The sequence below is a fragment of the Stenella coeruleoalba genome (genome assembly GCF_951394435.1).
Source record: "Stenella coeruleoalba genome assembly, contig: scaffold_37, whole genome shotgun sequence".
Lineage (NCBI taxonomy): Eukaryota > Metazoa > Chordata > Mammalia > Artiodactyla > Delphinidae > Stenella > Stenella coeruleoalba.
Window position 1 is genome coordinate 1,596,303 of NW_027645927.1, and position 19,511 is coordinate 1,615,813.

Below are 19,511 nucleotides of genomic sequence, written 5' to 3' on the forward strand. Positions count from 1 at the left end.
AAGAAAGCGAGTTGAAGAAAGGAGCTCAGGGGCACTGTAATTCACAAACCTGCAGAGTTATAAATGACAGCTATCGTCCAAAAATAGACTGAAGTAAGGCTGCCAAGAGGACTTGAAAGCGGGGCAGAATTGCAGGAAACCGATTTCAGGAGGTAGACTGGAATTGCATTGAAAGCATAGGAAAAGAGTCAGAACGTCCACAATGATGCACTTGGCCAAAAAGTGCGTATGCGTTTTTTCCTGAATATATTCAGGAAAAAACGCATACGCCCTTTTTGGCCAACCAAGCAAGCTTGCAAAGGAAATCTGCACTACAATGAAGTCTCACTTCCCCCCGGTCAAAAGGGCCATCTGAAAAAAGTGTAAAATCCAGAAAGGCAACAGGCCATTGAGAACTGGGAGCCTTGTTATGCTGATGGGCGGGATGTAAATTGCCAACAGACACTCGGGAGAAGTGTATGGTGTTTCCTGAAACATCTAAAAAACAAAGCAACAGAGCCTAGGGCACTTCCACTTATGGTCCTATAGCTTAGGGAAATTAAAATCAAAAAGACACAGCCACCCCAATGTTTGGAACGGCTCTGTTTACAAGAACCTCGTTTACAGTACAAGTTCAACATCGCAGAAAGTGAAAAATGGATAAAGAACTTGTGGTACTTACGTACAATGCAGTATCACACAGCAATGAAATCTATGTCATCAGGCCTGTAGCAGCATAATGAGTAGATTCAGGTACGATGATTCTAACTGAAATAAGTCACACAGAAAAAGAAACATCATAAGATATCACTAATACACAGAATGTAAACTTGGCTACACAGGAACTGAATTCCAAAACAGCACAGGGTCTCAAATTTAGAAAACCAACTTATGCTTGCTTAAGGGTAAAGGTGAGTTGGGGTGCTGCATAAAACCAGAGATTGAAATGAGCACAGATAAAGTTCCTTAAGCCAAATATGGAATAGACAAGAGCTACTCCTTGCTCAATGAAATGGACTCAACACCCCATATTAAACGCCTAAGAATGTACCTGACTAGTAAGTATCTTAAAACCTATGGATTGCTATGTCTCCGAAAGAGAATCAAGCATGTGTACAGGGGCATAAACGCAGCAGTGATAGGATTGGAGAGGTTCGGTGAGCAAATGAAGACCCTTTGAAGTCATATTGCATGGTACCCATTACACGGGTCTTAACTCTCCAGGTTTAAGGTATTCTTCCTTCAGCTAAAACATGCATGTGGAACCCAAGTATGATCAACCATGTGAAAGGGAGACGTGTTCAAATATGTCTCAGTTTTCCTCCCCTGGTACTCGGGTGCAACATTCCAGACACTTTACTAACACTCTCCCCACTTGGAGAGTCAGCGCCTTTAACCTCCTGTTTGACCCAGTTTGCAATTTCTGCGGAAGATGAACAGGAATAGCGAGAACCAATGAGAGGCTAGCTGGAGGTGTCTGGACGGGCAAATTTAACTCTCATTTCCCAACAGGAAGAGGAAATAACCAAAGGCTCAGCGTGCCGTGCCGGAACCAGATTAGGGCCTGAAGCCATCCTGTGGTGTTGCGGCCAGGTCACAAGAAAGCAAGTTGAAGAAAGGAGCTCAGGGGTACTGTAATTCACAAACCTGCAGAGTTATAAATGACAGCTATCGTCCAAAAATAGACTGAAGTAAGGCTGCCAAGAGGACTTGAAAGCGGGGCAGAATTGCAGGAAACCGATTTCAGGAGGTAGACTGGAATTGCATTGAAAGCATAGGAAAAGAGGCAGAACGTCCACAATGATGCACTTGGCCAAAAAGGGCGTATGCGTTTTTTCCTGAATATATTCAGGAAAAAACGCATACGCCCTTTTTGGCCAACCAAGCAAACTTGCAAAGGAAATCTGCACTACAATGAAGTCTCACTTCCCCCCGGTCAAAAGGGCCATCTGAAAAAAGTGTAAAATCCAGAAAGGCAGGACAGGCCATGGAGAACTGGGAGCCTTGTTATGCTGATGGGCGGGATGTAAATTGCCAACAACCACTCGGGAGAAGTGTATGGTGTTTCCTGAAACATCTAAAAAACAAAGCAACAGAGCCTAGGGCACTTCCACTTATGGTCCTATAGCTTAGGGAAATTAAAATCAAAAAGACACAGCCACCCCAAAGTTTGGGACGCCTCCGTTTACAAGAACCTCGTTTACCGTACAAGTTCAATATCACAGAAAGTGAAAAATGGATAAAGAACTTGTGGTACTTACGTACAATGCAGTATCACTCAGCAATGAAATCTATGTCATCAGGCCCGTAGCAGCATAATGAGTGGATTCAGGTACGATGATTCTAACTGAAATAAGTCACACAGAAATAGAAACATCATAAGATATCACTAATACACGGAATGTAAACTTGGCTACACAGGAACTGCATTCCAAAACAGAACAGGGTCTCAAATTTAGAAAACCAACTTATGCTTGCTTAAGGGGAAAGGTGAGTTGGGGTTCTGCATAAAACCAGAGATTGAAATGAGCACAGATAAAGTTCCTTAAGCCAAATATGGAATAGACAAGAGCTACTCCTTGCTCAACGAAATGGACTCAACACCGCATATTAAACGCCTAAGAATGTACCTGACTAGTAAGTATCTTAAAACCTATGGATTGCTATGTCTCCGAAAGAGAATCAAGCATGTGTACAGGGGCATAAACGCAGCAGTGATAGGATTGGAGAGGTTCGGTGAGCAAATGAAGACCCTTTGAAGTCATATTGCATGGTACCCATTCCACGGGTTTCAACTACCCAGGTTTTAGGTATTCTTCCTTCAGCTAAAACATGCATGTGGAACCCAGAGTATGATCAACCATGTGATCGGGAGACGTGTTCAAATATGTCTCAGTTTTCCTCCCCTGGTACTCGGGTGCAACATTCCAGACGCTTTACTAACACTCTCCCCACTTGGAGAGTCAGCGCCTTTAACCTCCTGTTTGGCACAGTTTGCAATTTCTGCGGAAGATGAACAGGAATAGCGAGAACCAATGAGAGGCTAGCTGGAGGTGTCTGGACGGGCAAATTTAACTCTCATTTCCCACCAGGAAGAGGAAATAACCAAAGGCTGAGTGTGCCATACCGGAACCAGATTAGGGCCTGAAGCCATCCTGCGGTGTTGCGGCCAGCTCAAAAGAAAGCGAGTTGAAGAAAGGAGCTCAGGGGCACTGTAATTCACAAAGCTGCAGAGTTATAAATGACAGCTATCGTCCAAAAATAGACTGAAGTAAGGCTGCCAAGAGGACTTGAAAGCGGGGCAGAATGGCAGGAAACCGATTTCAGGAGGTAGACTGGAATTGCATTGAAAGCATAGGAAAAGAGGCAGAACGTCCACAATGATGCACTTGGCCAAAAAGGGCGTATGCATTTTTTCCTGAATATATTCAGGAAAAAACGCATACGCCCTTTTTGGCCAACCAAGCAAGCTTGCAAAGGAAATCTGCACTACAATGAAGTCTCACTTCCCCCCGGTCAAAAGGGCCATCTGAAAAAAGTGTAAAATCCAGAAAGGCAGGACAGGCCATGGAGAACTGGGAGCCTTGTTATGCTGATGGGCGGGATGTAAATTGCCAACAACCACTCTGGAGAAGTGTATGGTGTTTCCTGAAACATCTAAAAAACAAAGCAACAGAACCTAGGGCACTTCCACTTATGGTCCTATAGCTTAGGGAAATTAAAATCAAAAAGACACAGCCACCCCAAAGTTTGGAACGGCTCTGTTTACAAGAACCTCGTTTACAGTACAAGTTCAACATCGCAGAAAGTGAAAAATGGATAAAGAAGTTGTGGTATTTACTTACAAAGCAATATCACTCAGCAATGAAATCTGTGTCATCAGGCCCTTAGCAGCACAATGAGTGGATTCAGGTATGATGATTCTAACTGAAATAAGTCACACAGAAAAAGAAACATCATAAGATATCAGTAATACACGGAATGTAAACTTGGCTACACAGGAACTGAATTACAGAACAGAACAGGGTCTCAAATTTAGAAAACCAACTTATGCTTGCTTAAGGGTAAAGGTGAGTTGGGGTGCTGCATAAAACCAGAGATTGAAACGAGCACAGATAAAGTTCCTTAAGCCAAATATGGAATAGACAAGAGCTACTCCTTGCTCAACGAAATGGACTCAACACCCCATATTAAACGCCTAAAAATGTACCTGACTAGTAAGTATCTTAAAACCTATGGATTGCTATGTCTCCGAAAGAGAATCAAGCATGTGTACAGGGGCATAAACGCAGCAGTGATAAGATTGGAGAGGTTTGGTGAGCAAATGAAGACCCTTTGAAGTCATATTGCATGGTACCCATTACACGGGTCTTAACTCTCCAGGTTTAAGGTATTCTTCCTTCAGCTAAAACATGCATGTGGAACCCAAGTATGATCAACCATGTGAACGGGAGACGTGTTCAAATATGTCTCAGTTTTCCTCCCCTGGTACTCGGGTGCAACATTCCAGACGCTTTACTAACACTCTCCTGACTTGGAGAGTCAGTCCCTTTAACCTCCTGTTTGGCCCAGTTTGCAATTTCTGTGGAAGATGAACAGGAATAGCGAGAACCAATGAGAGGCTAGCTGGAGGTGTCTGGATGGGCAAATTTAACTCTCATTTCCCACCAGGAAGAGGAATTAACCAAAGGCTCAGCGTGCCGTGCCAGAACCAGATTAGGGCCTGAAGCCATCCTGCGGTGTTGCGGCCAGGTCACAAGAAAGCGAGTTGAAGAAAGGAGCTCAGGGGCACTGTAATTCACAAACCTGCAGAGTTATAAATGACAGCTATCGTCCAAAAATATACTGAAGTAAGGCTGCCAAGAGGACTTGAAAGCGGGGCAGAATTACAGGAAACCGATTTCAGGAGGTAGACTGGAATTGCATTGAAAGCATAGGAAAAGAGGCAGAACGTCCACAATGATGCACTTGGCCAAAAAGGGCGTATGCGTTTTTTCCTGAATATATTCAGGAAAAAATGCATACGCCCTTTTTGGCCAACCAAGCAAGCTTGCAAAGGAAATCTGCACTACAATGAAGTCTCACTTCCCCCCGGTCAAAAGGGCCATCTGAAAAAAGTGTAAAATCCAGAAAGGCAGGACAAGCCATGGACAACTGGGAGCCTTGTTATGCTGATGGGCGGGATGTAAATTGCCAACAACCACTCGGGAGAAGTGTATGGTGTTTCCTGAAACATCTAAAAAACAAAGCAACAGAACCTAGGGCACTTCCACTTATGGTCCTATAGCTTAGGGAAATTAAAATCAAAAACACACAGCCACCCCAAAGTTTGGAACGGCTCTGTTTACAAGAACCTCGTTTACAGTACAAGTTCAACATCGCAGAAAGTGAAAAATGGATAAAGAAGTTGTGGTATTTACTTACAAAGCAATATCACTCAGCAATGAAATCTGTGTCATCAGGCCCTTAGCAGCACAATGAGTGGATTCAGGTATGATGATTCTAACTGAAATAAGTCACACAGAAAAAGAAACATCATAAGATATCAGTAATACACGGAATGTAAACTTGGTTACACAGGAACTGAATTACAGAACAGAACAGGGTCTCAAATTTAGAAAAGCAACTTATGCTTGCTTAAGGGGAAAGGTGAGTTGGGGTGCTGCATAAAACCAGAGATTGAAATGAGCACAGATAAAGTTCCTTAAGCCAAATATGGAATAGACAAGAGGTACTCCTTGCTCAAGGAAATGGACTCAACACCGAATATTAAACGCCTAAGAATGTACCTGACTAGTAAGTATCTTAAAACCTATGGATTGCTATGTCTCCGAAAGAGAATCAAGCATGTGTACAGGGGCATAAACGCAGCAGTGATAGGATTGGAGAGGTTTGGTGAGCAAATGAAGACCCTTTGAAGTCATATTGCATGGTACCCATTACACGGGTTTCAACTACCCGGGTTTTAGGTATTCTTCCTTCAGCTAAAACATGCATGTGGAACCCAGAGTATGATCAACCATGTGATCGGGAGACGTGTTCAAATATGTCTCAGTTTTCCTCCCCTGGTACTCGGGTGCAACATTCCAGACGCTTTACTAACACTCTCCCCACTTGGAGAGTCAGCGCCTTTAACCTCCTGTTAGGCACAGTTTGCAATTTCTGCGGAAGATGAACAGGAATAGCGAGAACCAATGAGAGGCTAGCTGGAGGTGTCTGGACGGGCAAATTTAACTCTCATTTCCCACCAGGAAGAGGAAATAACCAAAGGCTCAGTGTGCCGTACCGGAACCAGATTAGGGCCTGAAGCCATCCTGCGGTGTTGCGGCCAGCTCAAAAGAAAGCGAGTTGAAGAAAGGAGCTCAGGGGCACTGTAATTCACAAAGCTGCAGAGTTATAAATGACAGCTATCATCCAAAAATAGACTGAAGTAAGGCTGCCAAGAGGACTTGAAAGCGGGGCAGAATTGCAGGAAACCGATTTCAGGAGGTAGACTGGAATTGCATTGAAAGCATAGGAAAAGAGGCAGAACGTCCACAATGATGCACTTGGCCAAAAAGGGCGTATGCGTTTTTTCCTGAATATATTCAGGAAAAAACGCATATGCCCTTTTTGGCCAACCAAGCAAACTTGCAAAGGAAATCTGCACTACAATGAAGTCTCACTTCCCCCCGGTCAAAAGGGCCATCTGAAAAAAGTGTAAAATCCAGAAAGGCAGGACAGGCCATGGAGAACTGGGAGCCTTGTTATGCTGATGGGCAGGATATAAATTGCCAACAACCACTCGGGAGAAGTGTATGGTGTTTCCTGAAACATCTAAAAAACAAAGCAACAGAACCTAGGGCACTTCCACTTATGGTCCTATAGCTTAGGGAAATTAAAATCAAAAAGACACAGCCACCCCAAAGTTTGGAACGGCTCTATTTACAAGAACCTCCTTTACAGTACAAGTTCAACATCGCAGAAAGTGAAAAATGGATAAAGAAGTTGTGGTATTTACTTACAAAGCAATATCAGTCAGCAATGAAATCTGTGTCATCAGGCTCTTAGCAGCACAATGAGTGGATTCAGGTATGATGATTCTAACTGAAATAAGTCACAGAGAAAAAGAAACATCATAAGATATCAGTAATACACGGAATGTAAACTTGGCTACACAGGAACTGAATTACAGAACAGAACAGGGTCTCAAATTTAGAAAACCAACTTATGCTTGCTTAAGGGTAAAGGTGAGTTGGGGTGCTGCATAAAACCAGAGATTGAAATGAGCACAGATAAAGTTCCTTAAGCCAAATATGGAATAGAGAAGAGCTACTCCTTGCTCAAAGAAATGGACTCAACACCGCATATTAAACGCCTAAGAATGTACCTGACTAGTAAGTATCTTAAAACCTAGGGATTGCTATGTCTCCGAAAGAGAATCAAGCATGTGTACAGGGGCATAAACGCAGCAGTGATAGGATTGGAGAGGTTCGGTGAGCAAATGAAGACCCTTTGAAGTCATATTGCATGGTACCCATTCCACGGGTTTCAACTACCCAGGTTTTAGGTATTCTTCCTTCAGCTAAAACATGCATGTGGAACCCAGAGTATGATCAACCATGTGATCGGGAGACGTGTTCAAATATGTCTCAGTTTTCCTCCCCTGGTACTCGGGTGCAACATTCCAGACGCTTTACTAACACTCTCCCCACTTGGAGAGTCAGCGCCTTTAACCTCCTGTTTGGCCCAGTTTGCAATTTCTGCGGAAGATGAACAGGAATAGCGAGAACCAATGAGAGACTAGCTGGAGGTGTCTGGATGGGCAAATTTAACTCTCATTTCCCACCAGGAAGAGGAAATAACCAGAGGCTCAGCGTGCCGTGCCGGAACCAGATTAGGGCCTGAAGCCATCCTGCGGTGTTGCAGCCAGTTCACAAGAAAGCGAGTTGAAGAAAGGAGCTCAGGGGCACTGTAATTCACAAACCTGCAGAGTTATAAATGACAGCTATCGTCCAAAAATAGACTGAAGTAAGGCTGCCAAGAGGACTTGAAAGCGGGGCAGAATTGCAGGAAACCGATTTCAGGAGGTAGACTGGAATTGCATTGAAAGCATAGGAAAAGAGGCAGAACGTCCACAATGATGCACTTGGCCAAAAAGGGCGTATGCGTTTTTTCCTGAATATATTCAGGAAAAAACCCATACGCACTTTTTGGCCAACCAAGCAAGCTTGCAAAGGAAATCTGCACTACAATGAAGTCTCACTTCCCCCCGGTCAAAAGGGCCATCTGAAAAAAGTGTAAAATCCAGAAAGGCAGGACAGGCCATGGAGAACTGGGAGCCTTGTTATGCTGATGGGCGGGATGTAAATTGCCAACAACCACTCGGGAGAAGTGTATGGTGTTTCCTGAAACATCTAAAAAACAAAGCAACAGAACCTAGGGCACTTCCACTTATGGTCCTATAGCTTAGGGAAATTAAAATCAAAAAGACTCAGCCACCCCAAAGTTTGGGACGCCTCTGTTTACAAGAACCTCGTTTACAGTACAAGTTCAACATCGCAGAAAGTGAAAAATGGATAAAGAAATTGTGGTATTTACTTACAAAGCAATATCACTCAGCAATGAAATCTGTGTCATCAGGCCCTTAGCAGCACAATGAGTGGATTCAGGTATGATGATTCTAACTGAAGTAAGTCACACAGAAAAAGAAACATCATAAGATATCAGTAATACACGGAATGTAAACTTGGCTACACAGGAACTGAATTACAGAACAGAACAAGGTCTCAAATTTAGAAAACCAACTTATTCTTCCTTAAGGGTAAAGGTGAGTTGGGGTGCTGCATAAAACCAGAGATTGAAATGAGCACAGATAAAGTTCCTTAAGCCAAATATGGAATAGACAAGCGCTACTCCTTGCTCAACGAAATGGACTCAACACCGCATATTAAACGCCTAAGAATGTACCTGACTAGTAAGTATCTTAAAACCTATGGATTGCTATGTCTCCGAAAGAGAATCAAGCATGTGTACAGGGGCATAAACGCAGCAGTGATAGGATTGGAGAGGTTCGGTGAGCAAATGAAGACCCTTTGAAGTCATATTGCATGGTACCCATTCCACGGGTTTCAACTACCCAGGTTTAAAGTATTCTTCCTTCAGCTAAAACATGCATGTGGAACCTAGAGTATGATCAACCATGTGATCGGGAGACGTGTTCAAATATGTCCCAGTTTTCGTACCCTGGTACTCGGGTGCAACATTCCAGACGCTTTACTAACACTCTCCCGACTTGGAGAGTCAGTCCCTTTAACCTCCTGTTTGGCCCAGTTTGCAATTTCTGCGGAAGATGAACAGGAATAGCGAGATCCAATGAGAGGCTAGCTGGAGGTGTCTGGACGGGCAAATTTAACTCTCATTTCCTACCAGGAAGAGGAATTAACCAAAGGCTCAGCGTGCCGGGCCGGAACCAGATTAGGGCCTGAAGCCATCCTGCGGTGTTGCGGCCAGCTCAAAAGAAAGCGAGTTGAAGAAAGGAGCTCAGGGGCACTGTAATTCACAAACCTGCAGAGTTATAAATGACAGCTATCGTCCAAAAATAGACTGAAGTAAGGCTGCCAAGAGGACTTGAAAGCGGGGAAGAATTGCAGGAAACCGATTTCAGGAGGTAGACTGGAATTGCATTGAAAGCATAGGAAAAGAGGCAGAACGTCCACAATGATGCACTTGGCCAAAAAGGGCGTATGCGTTTTTTCCTGAATATATTCAGGAAAAAACGCATACGCCCTTTTTGGCCAACCAAGCAAGCTTGCAAAGGAAATCTGCACTACAATGAAGTCTCACTTCCCCCCGGTCAAAAGGGCCATCTGAAAAAAGTGTAAAATCCAGAAAGGCAGGACAGGCCATGGAGAACTGGGAGCCTTGTTATGCTGATGGGCGGGATGTAAATTGCCAACAGACACTCGGGAGAAGTGTATGGTGTTTCCTTAAACATCTAAAAAACAAAGCAACAGAGCCTAGGGCACTTCCACTTATGGTCCTATAGCTTAGGGAATTTAAAATCAAAAAGACACAGCCACCCCAAAGTTTGGAACGGCTCTGTTTACAAGAACCTCGTTTACAGTACAAGTTCAACATCGCAGAAAGTGAAAAATGGATAAAAAAGTTGTGGTATTTACTTACAAAGCAATATCACTCAGCAATGAAATGTGTGTCATCAGGCCCTTAGAAGCACAGTGAGTGGATTCAGGTATGATGATTCTAACTGAAATAAGTCACACAGAAAAAGAAACATCATAAGATATCAGTAATACACGGAATGTAAACTTGGCTACACAGGAACTGAATTACAGAACAGAACAGGGTCTCAAATTTAGAAAACCAACTTATGCTTGCTTAAGGGTAAAGGTGAGTTGGGGTGCTGCATAAAACCAGAGATTGAAATGAGCACAGATAAAGTTCCTTAAGCCAAATATGGAATAGAGAAGAGCTACTCCTTGCTCAAAGAAATGGACTCAACACCGCATATTAAACGCCTAAGAATGTACCTGACTAGTAAGTATCTTAAAACCTAGGGATTGCTATGTCTCCGAAAGAGAATCAAGCATGTGTACAGGGGCATAAACGCAGCAGTGATAGGATTGGAGAGGTTCGGTGAGCAAATGAAGACCCTTTGAAGTCATATTGCATGGTACCCATTCCACGGGTTTCAACTACCCAGGTTTTAGGGTTTCTTCCTTCAGCTAAAACATGCATGTGGAACCCAGAGTATGATCAACCATGTGATCGGGAGACGTGTTCAAATATGTCTCAGTTTTCCTCCCCTGGTACTCGGGTGCAACATTCCAGATGCTTTACTAACACTCTCCCCACTTGGAGAGTCAGCGCCTTTAACCTCCTGTTTGGCCCAGTTTGCAATTTCTGCGGAAGATGAACAGGAATAGCGAGAACCAATGAGAGACTAGCTGGAGGTGTCTGGACGGGGAAATTTAACTCTCATTTCCCACCAGGAAGAGGAATTAACCAAAGGCTCAGCATGCCGGGCCGGAACCAGATTAGGGCCTGAAGCCATCCTGCGGTGTTGCGGCCAGGTCACAAGTAAGCGAGTTGAAGAAAGGAGCTCAGCGGCACTGTAATTCACAAAGCTGCAGAGTTATAAATGACAGCTATCGTCCAAAAATAGACTGAAGTAAGGCTGCCAAGAGGACTTGAAAGCGGGGCAGAATTGCAGGAAACCGATTTCAGGAGGTAGACTGGAATTGCATTGAAAGCATAGGAAAAGAGGCAGAACGTCCACAATGATGCACTTGGCCAAAAAGGGCGTATGCGTTTTTTCCTGAATATATTCAGGAAAAAACGCATACGCCCTTTTTGGCCAACCAAGCAAGCTTGCAAAGGAAATCTGCACTACAATGAAGTCTCACTTCCCCCCGGTCAAAAGGGCCATCTGAAAAAAGTGTAAAATCCAGAAAGGCAGGACAGGCCATGGAGAACTGGGAGCCTTGTTATGCTGAAGGGCGGGATGTAAATTGCCAACAAAAACTCGGGAGAAGTGTATGGTGTTTCCTGAAACATCTAAAAAACAAAGCAACAGAGCCTAGGGCACTTCCACTTATGGTCCTATAGCTTAGGGAATTTAAAATCAAAAAGACACAGCCACCCCAAAGTTTGGAATGGCTCTGTTTACAAGAACCTCGTTTACAGTACAAGTTCAACATCGCAGAAAGTGAAAAATGGATAAAAAAGTTGTGGTATTTACTTACAAAGCAATATCACTCAGCAATGAAATCTGTGTCATCAGGCCCTTAGCAGCACAATGAGTGGATTCAGGTATGATGATTCTAACTGAAATAAGTCACACAGAAAAAGAAACTTCATAAGATATCACTAATACACGGAATGTAAACTTGGCTACACAGGAACTGAATTACAGAACAGAACAGGGTCTCAAATTTAGAAAACCAACTTATGCTTGCTTAAGGGTAAAGGTGAGTTGGGGTGCTGCATAAAACCAGAGATTGAAATGAGCACAGATAAAGTTCCTTAAGCCAAATATGGAATAGACAAGAGCTACTCCTTGCTCAACGAAATGGACTCAACACCGCATATTAAACGCCTAAGAATGTACCTGACTAGTAAGTATCTTAAAACCTATGGATTGCTATGTCTCTGAAAGAGAATCAAGCATGTGTACAGGGGCATAAACGCAGCAGTGATAGGATTGGAGAGGTTCGTGAGCAAATGAAGACCCTTTGAAGTCATATTGCATGGTACCCATTCCACGGGTTTCAACTACCCAGGTTTAAGGTATTCTTCCTTCAGCTAAAACATGCATGTGGAACCTAGAGTATGATCAACCATGTGATCGGGAGACGTGTTCAAATATGTCTCAGTTTTCGTACCCTGGTACTCGGTTGCAACATTCCAGACGCTTTACTAACACTCTCCCCACTTGGAGAGTCAGTCCCTTTAACCTCCTGTTTGGCCTAGTTTGCAATTTCTGTGGAAGATGAACAGGAATAGCGAGAACCAATTAGAGACTAGCTGGAGGTGTCTGGATGGGCAAATTTAACTCTCATTTCCCACCAGGAAGAGGAATTAACCAAAGGCTCAGCGTGCCGTGCCGGAACCAGATTAGGGCCTGAAGACATCCTGCGGTGTTGCGGCCAGGTCACAAGAAAGCGAGTTGAAGAAAGGAGCTCAGCGGCACTGTAATTCACAAAGCTGCAGAGTTATAAATGACAGCTATCGTCCAAAAATAGACTGAAGTAAGGCTGCCAAGAGGACTTGAAAGCGGGGCAGAATTGCAGGAAACCGATTTCAGGAGGTAGACTGGAATTGCATTGAAAGCATAGGAAAAGAGGCAGAACGTCCACAATGATGCACTTGGCCAAAAAGGGCGTATGCGTTTTTTCCTGAATATATTCAGGAAAAAACGCATACGCCCTTTTTGGCCAACCAAGCAAACTTGCAAAGGAAATCTGCACTACAATGAAGTCTCACTTCCCCCCGGTCAAAAGGGCCATCTGAAAAAAGTGTAAAATCCAGAAAGGCAGGACAGGCCATGGAGAACTGGGAGCCTTGTTATGCTGATGGGCGGGATGTAAATTGCCAACAGACACTCCGGAGAAGTGTATCCTGTTTCCTGAAACATCTAAAAAACAAAGCAACAGAGCCTAGGGCACTTCCACTTATGGTCCTATAGCTTAGGGAATTTAAAATTAAAAAGACACAGCCACCCCAAAGTTTGGAACAGCTCTGTTTACAAGAACCTCGTTTACAGTACAAGTTCAACATCGCAGAAAGTGAAAAATGGATAAAGAAGTTGTGGTATTTACTTACAAAGCAATATCACTCAGCAATGAAATCTGTGTCATCAGGCCCTTAGCAGCACAGTGAGTGGATTCAGGTATGATGATTCTAACTGAAATAAGTCACACAGAAAAAGAAACATCATAAGATATCAGTAATACACGGAATGTAAACTTGGCTACACAGGAACTGAATTACAGAACAGAACAGGGTCTCAAATTTAGAAAACCAACTTATGCTTGCTTAAGGGTAAAGGTGAGTTGGGGTGCTGCATAAAACCAGAGATTGAAATGAGCACAGATAAAGTTCCTTAAGCCAAATATGGAATAGAGAAGAGCTACTCCTTGCTCAAAGAAATGGACTCAACACCGCATATTAAACGCCTAAGAATGTACCTGACTAGTAAGTATCTTAAAACCTAGGGATTGCTATGTCTCCGAAAGAGAATCAAGCAGGTGTACAGGGGCATAAACGCAGCAGTGATAGGATTGGAGAGGTTCGGTGAGCAAATGAAGACCCTTTGAAGTCATATTGCATGGTACCCATTCCACGGGTTTCAACTACCCAGGTTTTAGGTATTCTTCCTTCAGCTAAAACATGCATGTGGAACCCAGAGTATGATCAACCATGTGATCCGGAGACGTGTTCAAATATGTCTCAGTTTTCCTCCCCTGGTACTCAGGTGCAACATTCCAGACGCTTTACTAACACTCTCCCCACTTGGAGAGTCAGCGCCTTTAACCTCCTGTTTGGCCCAGTTTGCAATTTCTGCGGAAGATGAACAGGAATAGCGAGAACCAATGAGAGACTAGCTGGAGGTGTCTGGACGGGCAAATTTAACTCTCATTTCCCACCAGGAAGAGGAATTAACCAAAGGCTCAGCATGCCGGGCCGGAACCAGATTAGGGCCTGAAGCCATCCTGCGGTGTTGCGGCCAGGTCACAAGAAAGCGAGTTGAAGAAAGGAGCTCAGGGGCACTGTAATTCACAAACCTGCAGAGTTATAAATGACAGCTATCGTCCAAAAATAGACTGAAGTAAGGCTGCCAAGAGGACTTGAAAGCGGGGCAGAATTGCAGGAAACCGATTTCAGGAGGTAGACTGGAATTGCATTGAAAGCATAGGAAAAGAGGCAGAACGTCCACAATGATGCACTTGGCCAAAAAGGGCGTATGCGTTTTTTCCTGAATATATTCAGGAAAAAACGCATACGCCCTTTTTGGCCAACCAGGCAAGCTTGCAAAGGAAATCTGCACTACAATGAAGTCTCACTTCCCCCCGGTCAAAAGGGCCATCTGAAAAAAGTGTAAAATCCAGAAAGGCAGGACAGGCCATGGAGAACTGGGTGCCTTGTTATGCTGATGGGCGGGATGTAAATTGCCAACAGACACTCGGGAGAAGTGTATGGTGTTTCCTGAAACATCTAAAAAACAAAGCAACAGAGCCTAGGGCACTGCCACTTATGGTCCTATAGCTTAGGGAAATTAAAATCAAAAAGACACAGCCACCCCAAAGTTTGGGATGCCTCTGTTTACAAGAACATCGTTTACAGTACAAGTTCAACATCGCAGAAAGTGAAAAATGGATAAAGAAGTTGTGGTATTTACTTACAAAGCAATATCACTCAGCAATGAAATCTATGTCATCAGGCCCTTAGCAGCACAATGAGTGGATTCAGGTATGATGATTCTAACTGAAATAAGTCTCACAGAAAAAGAAACATCATAAGATATCAGTAATACACGGAATGTAAACTTGGCTACACAGGAACTGAATTACAGAACAGAACAGGGTCTCAAATTTAGAAAACCAACTTATGCTTGCTTAAGGGTAAAGGTGAGTTGGGGTGCTGCATAAAACCAGAGATTGAAATGAGCACAGATAAAGTTCCTTAAGCCAAATATGGAATAGACAAGAGCTACTCCTTGCTCAACGAAATGGACTCAACACCCCATATTAAACGCCTAAGAATGTACCTGACTAGTAAGTATCTTAAAACCTATGGATTGCTATGTCTCCGAAAGAGAATCAAGCATGTGTACAGGGGCATAAACGCAGCAGTGATAGGATTGGAGAGGTTCGGTGAGCAAATGAAGACCCTTTGAAGTCATATTGCATGGTACCCATTCCACGGGTTTCAAATACACAGGTTTAAGGTATTCTTCCTTCAGCTAAAACATGCATGTGGAACCCAAGTATGATCAACCATGTGAACGGGAGACGTGTTCAAATATGTCTCAGTTTTCCTCCCCTGGTACTCGGGTGCAACATTCCAGAAGCTTTACTAACACTCTCCCCACTTGGAGAGTCAGCGCCTTTAACCTCCTGTTTGGCCCAGTTTGCAATTTCTGTGGAAGAAGAACAGGAATAGCGAGAACCAATGAGAGACTAGCTGGAGGTGTCTGGACGGGCACATTTAACTCTCATTTCCCACCTGGAAGAGGAATTAACCAAACGCCCAGCGTGCCGTACCGGAACCAGATTAGGGCCTGAAGCCATCCTGCAGTGTTGCGGCCAGCTCAAAAGAAAGCGAGTTGAAGAAAGGAGCTCAGGGGCACTGTAATTCACAAACCTGCAGAGTTATAAATGACAGCTATCGTCCAAAAATACACTGAAGTAAGGCTGCCAAGAGGACTTGAAAGCGGGGCAGAATTGCAGGAAACCGATTTCAGGAGGTAGAGTGGAATTGCATTGAAAGCATAAGAAAAGAGGCAGAACGTACACAATGATACACTTGGCCAAAAAGGGCGTATGCGTTTTTTCCTGAATATATTCAGGAAAAAACGCATACGCCCTTTTTGGCCAACCAAGCAAGCTTGCAAAGGAAATCTGCACTACAATGAAGTCTCACTTCCCCCTGGTCAAAAGGGCCATCTGAAAAAAGTGTAAAATCCAGAAAGGCAGGACAGGCCATGGAGAACTGGGAGCCTTGTTATGCTGATGGGCGGGATGTAAATTGCCAACAGACACTCGGGAGAAGTGTATGGTGTTTCCTTAAACATCTAAAAAACAAAGCAACTGAGCCTAGGGCACTGCCACTTATGGTCCTATAGCTTAGGGAAATTAAAATCAAAAAGACACAGCCACCCCAATGTTTGGAACGGCTCTGTTTACAAGAACCTCGTTTACAGTACAAGTTCAACATCGCAGAAAGTGAAAAATGGATAAAGAAGTTGTGGTATTTACTTACAAAGCAATATCACTCAGCAATGAAATCTGTGTCATCAGGCCCTTAGCAGCACAATGAGTGGATTCAGGTATGATGATTCTAACTGAAATAAGTCACACAGAAAAAGAAACATCATAAGGTATCAGTAATACACGGAATGAAAACTTGGCTACACAGGAACTGAATTACAGAACAAAACAGGGTCTCAAATTTAGAAAACCAACTTATGCTTGCTTAAGGGGAAAGGTGAGTTGGGGTGCTGCATAAAACCAGAGATTGAAATGAGCACAGATAAAGTTCCTTAAGCCAAATATGGAATAGACAAGAGCTACTCCTTGCTCAACGAAATGGACTCAACACCGCATATTAAACGCCTAAGAATGTACCTGACTAGTAAGTATCTTAAAACCTATGGATTGCTATGTCTCCGAAAGAGAATCAAGCATGTGTACAGGGGCATAAACGCAGCAGTGTTAGGATTGGAGAGGTTCGTGAGCAAATGAAGACCCTTTGAAGTCATATTGCATGGTACCCATTCCACGGGTTTCAACTACCCAGGTTTAAGGTATTCTTCCTTCAGCTAAAACATGCATGTGGAACCTAGAGTATGATCAACCATGTGATCGGGAGACGTGTTCAAATATGTCTCAGTTTTCGTACCCTGGTACTCGGGTGCAACATTCCAGACGCTTTTCTAACACTCTCCCCACTTGGAGAGTCTGTCCCTTTAACCTCCTGTTTGGCCCAGTTTGCAATTTCTGTGGAAGATGAACAGGAATAGCGAGAACCAATGAGAGACTAGCTGGAGGTGTCTGGATGGGCAAATTTAACTCTCATTTCCCACCAGGAAGAGGAATTAACCAAAGGCTCAGCATGCCGGGCCGGAACCAGATTAGGGCCTGAAGCCATCCTGCGGTGTTGCGGCCAGGTCACAAGTAAGCGAGTTGAAGAAAGGAGCTCAGCGGCACTGTAATTCACAAAGCTGCAGAGTTATAAATGACAGCTATCGTCCAAAAATAGACTGAAGTAAGGCTGCCAAGAGGACTTGAAAGCGGGGCAGAATTGCAGGAAACCGATTTCAGGAGGTAGACTGGAATTGCATTGAAAGCATAGGAAAAGAGGCAGAACGTCCACAATGATGCACTTGGCCAAAAAGGGCGTATGCGTTTTTTCCTGAATATATTCAGGAAAAAACGCATACGCCCTTTTTGGCCAACCAAGCAAGCTTGCAAAGGAAATCTGCACTACAATGAAGTCTCACTTCCCCCCGGTCAAAAGGGCCATCTGAAAAAAGTGTAAAATCCAGAAAGGCAGGACAGGCCATGGAGAACTGGGAGCCTTGTTATGCTGAAGGGCGGGATGTAAATTGCCAACAAAAACTCGGGAGAAGTGTATGGTGTTTCCTGAAACATCTAAAAAACAAAGCAACAGAGCCTAGGGCACTTCCACTTATGGTCCTATAGCTTAGGGAATTTAAAATCAAAAAGACACAGCCACCCCAAAGTTTGGAATGGCTCTGTTTACAAGAACCTCGTTTACAGTACAAGTTCAACATCGCAGAAAGTGAAAAATGGATAAAAAAGTTGTGGTATTTACTTACAAAGCAATATCACTCAGCAATGAAATCTGTGTCATCAGGCCCTTAGCAGCACAATGAGTGGATTCAGGTATGATGATTCTAACTGAAATAAGTCACACAGAAAAAGAAACTTCATAAGATATCACTAATACACGGAATGTAAACTTGGCTACACAGGAACTGAATTACAGAACAGAACAGGGTCTCAAATTTAGAAAACCAACTTATGCTTGCTTAAGGGTAAAGGTGAGTTGGGGTGCTGCATAAAACCAGAGATTGAAATGAGCACAGATAAAGTTCCTTAAGCCAAATATGGAATAGACAAGAGCTACTCCTTGCTCAACGAAATGGACTCAACACCGCATATTAAACGCCTAAGAATGTACCTGACTAGTAAGTATCTTAAAACCTATGGATTGCTATGTCTCTGAAAGAGAATCAAGCATGTGTACAGGGGCATAAACGCAGCAGTGATAGGATTGGAGAGGTTCGTGAGCAAATGAAGACCCTTTGAAGTCATATTGCATGGTACCCATTCCACGGGTTTCAACTACCCAGGTTTAAGGTATTCTTCCTTCAGCTAAAACATGCATGTGGAACCTAGAGTATGATCAACCATGTGATCGGGAGACGTGTTCAAATATGTCTCAGTTTTCGTACCCTGGTACTCGGTTGCAACATTCCAGACGCTTTACTAACACTCTCCCCACTTGGAGAGTCAGTCCCTTTAACCTCCTGTTTGGCCTAGTTTGCAATTTCTGTGGAAGATGAACAGGAATAGCGAGAACCAATTAGAGACTAGCTGGAGGTGTCTGGATGGGCAAATTTAACTCTCATTTCCCACCAGGAAGAGGAATTAACCAAAGGCTCAGCGTGCCGTGCCGGAACCAGATTAGGGCCTGAAGACATCCTGCGGTGTTGCGGCCAGGTCACAAGAAAGCGAGTTGAAGAAAGGAGCTCAGCGGCACTGTAATTCACAAAGCTGCAGAGTTATAAATGACAGCTATCGTCCAAAAATAGACTGAAGTAAGGCTGCCAAGAGGACTTGAAAGCGGGGCAGAATTGCAGGAAACCGATTTCAGGAGGTAGACTGGAATTGCATTGAAAGCATAGGAAAAGAGGCAGAACGTCCACAATGATGCACTTGGCCAAAAAGGGCGTATGCGTTTTTTCCTGAATATATTCAGGAAAAAACGCATACGCCCTTTTTGGCCAACCAAGCAAACTTGCAAAGGAAATCTGCACTACAATGAAGTCTCACTTCCCCCCGGTCAAAAGGGCCATCTGAAAAAAGTGTAAAATCCAGAAAGGCAGGACAGGCCATGGAGAACTGGGAGCCTTGTTATGCTGATGGGCGGGATGTAAATTGCCAACAGACACTCCGGAGAAGTGTATCCTGTTTCCTGAAACATCTAAAAAACAAAGCAACAGAGCCTAGGGCACTTCCACTTATGGTCCTATAGCTTAGGGAATTTAAAATTAAAAAGACACA

The 19,511-nt window shown here is 43.7% G+C and overlaps 1 long non-coding RNA gene across 18 annotated transcripts in view; it reads right to left on the bottom strand.

Moving 5' to 3' along the window:
- The window catches only part of LOC307181459, a 1,863,373-nt gene that overhangs the window by 552,108 nt on the left and 1,291,754 nt on the right, over positions 1–19,511 (bottom strand). Inside the window, exon 1 of one of the 18 annotated variants that reach the window (XR_013826822.1) lies at positions 13,303–13,367. The exons of 15 other annotated variants lie outside the window; for them this stretch is intronic. This is a non-coding gene — a long non-coding RNA (uncharacterized lncRNA). Of the gene's footprint in view, positions 1–661; positions 705–10,143; positions 10,207–13,302; positions 13,368–19,511 lie in introns of those variants that run through there. 2 more of the 18 variants (XR_013826823.1, XR_013826824.1) reach the window with 2 other exon arrangements.